We start from the raw sequence: 6,196 nt of genomic DNA on the forward strand, positions 1-6,196 counted from the left end.
GTATACTCACGTTGGACTTCGAAAAAAAAACATAGCGTCTCGCACCGATTATATCAGCTTGGGCGAAAGCTTGGATGAAGTCAATAACCAAGGCTGCTTGGGTGGCATCACGAGGCTCTCGACGACGTACTGCCGCGGCTGAATTCGTTCAAACTGTAGGATGGAAGATTCCCTCATCGACCTTACTGTTGCGGATGTACAATCTCGCTCCCAGCGCTGTAGGTGCTGAACAAGTTGCTGAAGAGAGGTTGAGGTCGTCCAGGTTTAGCTGAGATGCCGATTGTAGTGCTAAAATTTGGAGCCTCCCATTGGACGGGTTCTACTGCAAATGCCCGCATCGCGCAAAAAAATGTACATCAAGTTGATAGCCTGAGCGAGAAGCTGCGTTGCGTGGACACATGCGACATGTTCTGAAAAGAAGACACTTATTTAAGCTCGTTAACAAATGCTAAGAGTGCAGCTTTAAGAATCGAATAGTGCCTATAAAAGCGATCAAAGAGTATTCAAGAGGCAGCTTATTGGCGAATAAATCGTGATTCTAAAAGGGTAGAAATTTCAAATATACAGACACCACACAGGTCACCAGCCCGTATCCCGCTTCAACCTCAGCCCCGAAGGCGCTTTCGAGCCAGGCGAAATTGCCACCGAGGCCACCCTTCACTGTAAAAACAAAAACACCTTTTTGGGCATTTGTCTGATTCAAAACACCCTTACACCCTGAGTCTAGGGTGTTCGTGCCATTTGAAATCACCTCTTGCATGCCAAAGGGGTGCTTTGGTTGGAGAATATGCCTTAGGGTGTTACGGGCAAGCAATATCACCTAACATGCTGGGGGTATATGGCTGCGTAACTTCGAAGCCTTTTATAAACAAGCGGCGCTGCTAATATAACCCAACACCTAAATAAAACACCAAAAGTAACGCTAAAATTAAAATTACACACGAGTGCTTTCTAAAAATGAAACAGAAACTGAAACAAAATTTCACCGCCAGGAGGCCGCCGGTAGCTACGAACGCTCTTTTCAAATTTCACAATATGGCCGTTAGCATTGTGGGGTGCGTTTCGATCACGTTTCGGCGAATGCTGAATGTGCTTCTTCGATTGTGTACCCTCGTGAAATGTGTTGCATTTCCCATGCATATGTGTTACAGAAGTGTGCACGCTTGTGAAGTGCATTCTACATGTGGTGTTTAACGCAAACGGGCATTTATCGTGTCGGCAAGTGTCCGGGCTTCTTTTTGCCTTGCTCAGGCCGAAGGACTGCTGCACCGCTTTATGTTCGAGATTTTCGAAAGAAGAAGGCATGGACAATTTTTGTTTTCTGCGTGACTAAGAGGTATATGCGCCGACTACATTGCACTCGCGCTGAAATCGCACTGGTTGGTTCGGTGCCGGTGATACGAAGGCGGACAGCGTACTTTGCGGCTGACGCAATCGTCTGTGAAGGTAAGCCTATTCTCACGCATATTGCGCTTTGTGGGAACAGTGTCCTACCGGATTGCTGCATTCTGTGTCTTTTTGTGCCGGAACGCTCCAGAATGTGCTGAAATGAAAACGTGAGACACGCGCTTGTTTTCACCTGGCTGCCAAAATGACATCGCACATGTGGTAGATGTCGCGGCGAGTTACGCAGATTTCGCGCAAGAACATCAGTCTCAACTTTCTTGAACAGAAATAATGTATGTGCTACGTTTCCTTGCATTTTGTACGCGCACGAGGTTCACGAAACGATTTTCGTTTCTTGACAGTTTAATACTTGCGCTCAGTTCGCAACGACTCGGTTTTGTTCTACCGTTTCCGTTCGTGCGGCAAGGTCATGTTGGCGTACTACCTTAATTCTCCTAGCACTCTCGACTCCCCCCTTCCCCCTCCTCCCTTATCTCTTACACTCGCGCTCGCTCTCCTGAAACCTCTTCCATGCTTCGTCGTCATCTTTCACTCGGAGCGCTGCGACCCCCCCCCCCCCCCCCTTTTTTATTTACTCGGAGCATAGGCGCGCACCGTCCTGCTGCTCGGGGAGCGTCCTCCCGCAGCCCTTCTGTTTAACTTTTTGTGCGAGGAGGCTATGTTCGTTCTCAGCGGCCGTTCAGCGCGGCACGCCTCTGCGCTCGTGCTCTCGGCATCGAAGTGCGCTGGTCGGCCGGCATGGTTGCATAATAGTTTATTCCAAACTGCGTAAACTATATGCCGCTATCATCAGCCTATGTTAACTTCCCCGCGTCTGGATTTGCCTTTTTTAATCACAATGGGAGCATTTTTCATTTTACGGGGACCATATTTTGCGGTTGCATGAAGTGTGAATTTGCATTTTTATTATGCTGCTTTTGTTATGGCGTTTACTTTCGCTCTCGAAGAATCATTTAGGTACGTATTTTATTTTCAGCAAGACTTCAATTAAGGCACTTGTACACGTGCTAAGTCAGCTGATGTGGTTCAAACCATCCAGTTTTCATTATTTTTGTGGTCACATTTCAACATAACTGTTTGACTGCATTACTTGATTTTTGTAGTGTCTTTAGACTAGAATAAATGGATATTCCATACTGATGCCTCAGCATTCAAGTAGAGGTCGACAGCTTGAATTCCGTGGCCAAATATTGTACCGGATGTTGCTATTACAGAGTTTGATTCTGACAAGATGTTTACTTTTTTTTTGTCTTTTGCTTAAATGTACATATGAAGCGGTTATCATAGCCTTAGTCGCATATGTTTACCTTCTTTGCTCATCACAGTGCGCATATTGCAGGCAAATTTGTGACTTACTGTTATTAAAAAATTTGTAATGTATGTGTTGAAAGCAGTTTACTGATTTAAAGGGCCCAGAAAACAATTTGACTTTCATATGCTAACGATGTATGTCTGTAGATTGTCTCTAAGAATTGAAGCCTACTTTTTAAAGCTGAACGGGGACCCTTAGTTTAGAGATATATTACATATTTTATTGCCATTCAGCCGTGTGCCACGTTGAGGGAAGGAGGATCGTAATTTTTGCTCTGTTATTTTTTATATTAGACTTTCCTTAATATTGCTTGCAGTTTGGCGATGAGTGGCAAAATACTGATGGTTTTTGCAGTTTTATAACCTTAGTAAATATTTGTATTTGCTGTTGGCTAATGCCAGTTTTTTTTTCTTTTTTTTTCAGATATGTACAAAGGCATCAATTGCCTTAGCTTTTGTACAATGATGTTTTATATTCAGTTACTTGAAACATTGAGTAAAATCAATTCTTTATGGCTACCATTCACACAAACTTGCAGTTCTTACATGACGTCAACATGCTGATCAAGAAGGACGGCAAAGAGGCAGTTGAAATTGGCCTTATCAAGACACTTGTCTTGGTTTTGAAGGACACCATTCGTGCAAGAAAAAAGGACATTGCCCGGGTGCTCGAAGTATGTTCTGAGGGAATGCGTGAAAGGAGAAAGAAGCGTAAGTATTAAGCTGTTTCCTTCTGTTTACTGCATGTGCTATCTAATTGGCAGTTTTTCGCTAAATGCCTACATTTTTGCCATTTTGTATTGCCTTATAGATATACTAAAAACATGGCTGAGCATCAGAAAGAATCATAAAACCATAACTAGCCTGTGCATTTCTTCATATGTAACAATTTTTGCATTAGCTAAATTTAAATTACCTATTGTTCTCCATTGAAATGGTGCAGCCTTTTCAAATCTGTTCAACTAGTAGCAGAGAATTAGGTGATACCTGATTCAAATCTTCACAAGCTTTGCTAATTTTTGCTGTCAGATGTTTGGCTTTCAGTTTGCGTGCCTCTACATGTTTTCAATTTTGTTTATTTGCCTTCCTAAATTAGACGATAAATTATCGCCTCAAAACTCGGCTGTCTCTTTTTACCTGCAAGGAGGTACACCATTGTTGTGTTGCTTATTTCTATTGTAGATGTACAGACAGTACGCATTCTGCAACTCTTGGCAAACATTGGGAACCAGCCGGGAGCTCTGGATGTTATGTTTGTATCATTTGTAAGTTTTCTCTTTGTCATTTGATTATTCAGGAAGCCTACTTGAAACCGACATTATTAGCGAATTTTCTTTGTTTGTAAAATGGTTTACAGTCTAACTTGTAATATGTATTAGTGATTCATAATTCAAATAGAAATACTACACAAGTTTTCATCACAACTGTGAATTCTTTGCTGTGAAAGGATTATTTGCACTGTAAGTACAATCAAAAGCACTTTTAAGAGACTCCTGCCATCACATGCTTACCACGTCATATTGCATACAAGAGTCACCTGATGAAGCACTGGTAATGTCAAGATTGGTGCAGTGTGCCATTTGACTAAGCACTCTGCTGGAGTGGACCAGCAGTGCTTTATCAGATGGCTCATCCAGGCAGCTTGGTGGGGTTTAGCATTTGCTGGAAAGGGGTCTCTCAACCTGCTCATGCATGCTAGTACCTAACATGTTCCTAATGTCTGGAATATATAATCTGAGACTGCTTCAAAAGAAATATTTGCCACATTGTCTTATCCTACAGGCTTCTGAAGGTGGGTAATGCAGTTCAATAGTTGTTTTAAAAAAATGCTGTAATTTGCTAGCCAAGTTTGAAATGATGTAATAATTTTAATTCTTCTGAGATTAGGTTTACCACATTGGTTGGGAGAAAATACTGCTGTGTTTCAAGGTTCATGCTGTATAAATATAATGCCTTCAAGTACAAATGCTAACATTCCATGCATTAACCATGTGGCACTGTCATAGACATTCTCATTTATAGTAAACATTCTCAATAAATCCAAATTGTTATTTTTGCATTTCAAGTTAGTCAGCCTATTTTTAGTATTCGAACCTTTAGTATTTCAAAGTGCTCAGACTGCCTGCCAGTATAACGGTTACAACTTCTTGAACACTTGAGCTTCCTGCCGCCTCTTGAGGCTCACCACTGATGTTCTGGATGTCTATGCATACAATGTGCTATGCCTGGAAAATGTTTTAACATGCCATGCTTCAGTGTTGACATTTTTTAGAGCTTCTGCTGTTTGCTTGTTTGGTAATGCTCTGCTGTTGCACATGTAATTGTCGCTCAACTCAAAGCTCCAGTGTACACTTTCAATGAATAATGTGTGATGAAGTTTCAGAACTGCCACATAGAGCAGCCAGCGAGAACACTTTTTCTTTGTTACTAAACCTTAAATGTAAACACTTCAGGAAGCAATGCGATGACCTAGGGCTTGGCTGGTTCATACTTAGCACAAGAAGACGTGCAAAAGTTCAGAAATGCATTATGTGATGTATTACATGCACTTTGTTTTTTTTTGTAGTGCCCCATCACTAAGTATGCTCTTTCCACGTTTTTTTTTTGTTTGGTTCTGCAGTATCTACTTGGCCAGTGCAGGGTATGCTGTAGGCCTTGTGTGAAGCCTTCAATTGAGCCAGCTGTTAATATTTTAGTAGTAAACACCGTGCTCCAGTGCTGTTTATTGTTTATTTACATTTTTAACTATCATAATAAGCATTCCAGGTCATGTGAAATGAAAAGTTCGTGCGGCAGCATAGAAGTTCTCTAACCCAGGTGCTTTTGATGAGTGTAGCCAATTTTGTTTGATAAAATAGCTTGCATAATCTAAAATTACCATGCAACAGCATGCTGCATGAATAAAAATGGGTTGACCTTATGTGCTCTCATTTATGACTTGATCAGACTGCTGGCTTTGTGCCTCCTGAACCAACCATAACAGTATACTCTGCATTGTTAATTGTGAGATAACCACCAGTGGTTTCTGATAGGGCGCTTTTCCAGCACATTGCTGTACACTAAAGGGGCATTGGCGTATTCTAAATATAGAGTAGAAAATATGTTGAATTTGCCTTTTGCCAGGTGCAGTGCATATTTATACAGCTGCTCTGTTATGCACTTCTTTCACAATTTTATCAAGGAACAGGAAGAAAAGCCTGCCACGCCGTGCGTCGGATATGCTGGGAGCAGCATCAAAGAAGCTGAAGAGCATTTTTCCTTCATTGAGCAGCGGAAGCTTCTTCGAGTCATCGACTCTACTTAGGGTATTATTCCAATAATGGGTCGATTTTGGCTGTTCAATCTGACATATGACAAAAGGTTCGACTATTTGTGCTGCTTTATAGGGCACCTCTGTGGGCATCTGCGTGTCGAAGCCAAGATGCGCTGCACGACGCTTTATTTCATCGCTTAAGGCCGAATTTTATGCAAGTGCACG

General features: G+C 41.9%; 1 long non-coding RNA gene across 1 annotated transcript; it reads left to right on the forward strand.

Annotated features, from left to right (window-relative positions):
- The first annotated feature begins 3,300 nt into the window (after positions 1-3,300).
- LOC146189342 (uncharacterized) lies at positions 3,301-5,936 on the forward strand. Its single transcript, XR_014707289.1, has 3 exons — positions 3,301-3,429; positions 3,901-3,983; positions 5,900-5,936. It is a non-coding gene; the product is annotated as an uncharacterized LOC146189342 (long non-coding RNA).
- Positions 5,937-6,196: the final 260 nt, after the last annotated feature.

The sequence above is a fragment of the Amblyomma maculatum genome, chromosome 5 (assembly GCF_055883805.1).
Source record: "Amblyomma maculatum isolate TAMU_Amacu chromosome 5, ASM5588380v1, whole genome shotgun sequence".
NCBI classification, from domain to species: Eukaryota; Metazoa; Arthropoda; class Arachnida; order Ixodida; family Ixodidae; genus Amblyomma; species Amblyomma maculatum.